The following is a 2,622-nucleotide window of genomic DNA, read 5'->3' as shown; positions in this document are numbered from 1 at the left end:
CACTTCCTTCTTCACCACCGCTTTCATATTTGGGTTCAGCCTTCGTTGATGTTCTCTGGAAGGTTTGTGCCCTTCTTCCAAGAGAATCTTGTGTATACAAAAAGCTGGGCTGATACCCTTTATGTCTGCCATGGTTCAACCAATAGCAGTCTTACATTCTTGTAACACCTGTAGGAGTTGCTCTACCTGCACAGCTAGTAAACCGAATGATATAATAATAGGTAAAGTAGAATTAGGCCCTAAGAAAGCATACTTGAGATGCGCTGGAAGCGATTTCAGGTCCAACTGTGGTGGCTCCTCTATCGATGGTTTTGCAGGTGGTGTTGTTCTTTCTTCTAAGTGTAAGGGCTCGAATTGGGGTTTCCTTTTCTAGAACCGTTGACCTTCAAGAGTCATGACCCACTCTGCCAACTCCTCACCATCCATATTTTCTGGATTCATCAAGTAGGCTTCTAACGGATCCCTGACATTAATAGTCTCATCCTCCTCTTGTAGTATTACATCTACGGCCTCCACTAGTGAGCAATTTGCAAATTTGCTGGGTCTCCTCATAGATTGTTGAACACTGAATATTATCTCTTCATTATTCAACCTCATTTTCAATTCTCCAGTCTCACAATCAATCAATGCTCTCCTGGTGGCTGAAAACGGCCTGCCCAGAATGATCTCTTCATCCACTTGACAGTCAAGAATGATGAAGTCTGCAGGGAATACAAATTTCTCCACTTGAACAAGCACATCATCAAGAATTCATATCGGTCTTTTGACTGTGCGATCAGCCAGTTGCAGCAACATTAAGGTCGGTCTAGCTCTGCCAATGCCCAGTTTTGTATAGATTGCCAAGGACATCAAGTTTATACTACCTCCCAAGTCAGGCAATGATTTAGCAAAAGTATAACTCCCAATGGTGCATGGGATAGTGAAACTACCTGGATCAGGCACCTTTTGAGCCATAGGCCTTGTCACTACCGCACTGCAAGTCTGCGTCAGAGTTACAGTGGACAGGTCCTAGAAGTCAAATTTTTGCGACATCAGGTCCTTCATCATTTTTGCATACCCTGGCATTTCTCTCAAAGCATCCATCAATGAAATATTCAATTGAATTTGTCTGAGAATTGCCATGAATTTCCTGTATTGATCATCTTTCTTTTGCTTTGCCAATATCTGAGGGAATGGTGTAGGAATCAACCTCTGCCAACTGCTTTGTGTCTTTTCTTTGCTGGAAGCTTATTCTACTACATGTTCTGGGAGTTGTTTACCTTTTTTCTCCTTACCCTTATCAACCTGTGCCTGCTCGATTACAACCTCGGTGAGCTCTACTGACTCATCTGTCTCTAATGTAACTAGAGTAACTGGAGTAGTTGGCATTGTCTCTCTCTTAGATTGAGCAACTTCTTGCTCCCTGTCTAGATCTCTTCCATTCCTGAGGCTCACTGCCATGAGCTGATTTGGGTTCTACTTTTTTGGATTAATGTTTGTATCTGCATGCAATGTTCCTTGTGGGCGATTGTTCAAGGCCATAAATAGTTATCCCAATTGAGTTTCAATGCCTTTGATTGTTGAATCATGTGCAGCTAACTTCTCTTATATCTTTCCATTTGTCCCAATGAGTTGTTGCAACATACTCCTGATTTTGATCATATTACTGTCCTGTTGTTGATGAGGTGGTTGGTAGGCTAACTGTTGCTAGTGTTGTTGATTATAGCCCTGCTGCCTTTGATAAGGCATGAATTGGCCTTGTGGTCGTGCTCCTCCTGGATTGGGATTGTGTTGTGGCTTTGGTCTGTACTGCTGGTTTGATATTGATCCCCATTACTTCCCACCTTGCCTCTGACTTCCAAAATTATTGACATAATTCATGTCTTCTCTGAAACCCTGGTTGTCATTCTTTATACTCCACGAGAACACATATGGCTGGTTTATGCAAGGAGTGCATAAGCCTTCATTTGTGGTATCAATAATGTGCACCTATTTTGTACCCATCTCATCGATTTTCTTTGTCAGCAAACTCATCTAGGTCATAAGAGTGGCTATGTTTTCTGCATTTGTGTTGTTTGGGTCAAGAGCGATAGAATGCATTATTGGGGTGAGTGTTGTGTCTCTCGTCATCCAGTCTGAATTTTGAGACATCTTGTCAAGAAGAATCTTACACTTTATGAAGGTTTTTCTCAAGAATGCACCCCCAACAGAAGCATCTACATTGGCCTTCAGACTATCAGCCAAACCCATATAGAATCTCTGTCCCAGCATCTGATCTGGAATGCCATGGTGAGGACACTTCACCAACATACCCTTAAACCTCTCCCAGGTTTCTTGCAAAGTCTTAGTCGGTTTCTGCCTGAATTGCAATATCTCATCAATCTGCCTTGCAGTCTTGTTGGGTGGATAAAACTTGTTTAAGAACTGCTTCACTAGTTCCTCCCAAGTAGCAATGGAGTTTATTGGGATCAAATTGAGCCATGTTTGAGCCTCCCCGGTCGCTGAGAATAGAAACAGTAATAATTTGATTGCCTCAGAAGTCACATTCGGTTGTCTTTGAGTGACTCATATTGATAGAAAATTCTTAAGATGTTGTTGCGGGTCTTCGATGTATGACCCGGAGAACAACCCTTTATTCTGCAA

The 2,622-nt window shown here is 42.3% G+C and overlaps 1 non-coding gene across 1 annotated transcript; it reads left to right on the top strand.

Moving 5' to 3' along the window:
* Positions 1-2,260: 2,260 nt before the first annotated feature.
* Positions 2,261-2,367, top strand: LOC138884454 (small nucleolar RNA R71). The gene has a single exon (XR_011404648.1). It is a non-coding gene; the product is annotated as a small nucleolar RNA R71 (small nucleolar RNA).
* The last annotated feature ends 255 nt before the right edge of the window (positions 2,368-2,622 follow it).

The sequence above is a fragment of the Nicotiana sylvestris genome, chromosome 12 (assembly GCF_000393655.2).
Source record: "Nicotiana sylvestris chromosome 12, ASM39365v2, whole genome shotgun sequence".
Taxonomy (NCBI): Eukaryota; Viridiplantae; Streptophyta; class Magnoliopsida; order Solanales; family Solanaceae; genus Nicotiana; species Nicotiana sylvestris.
Note: the sequence above shows the minus strand (reverse complement) of the source record. Positions and strands in the feature narration are given on the sequence as shown.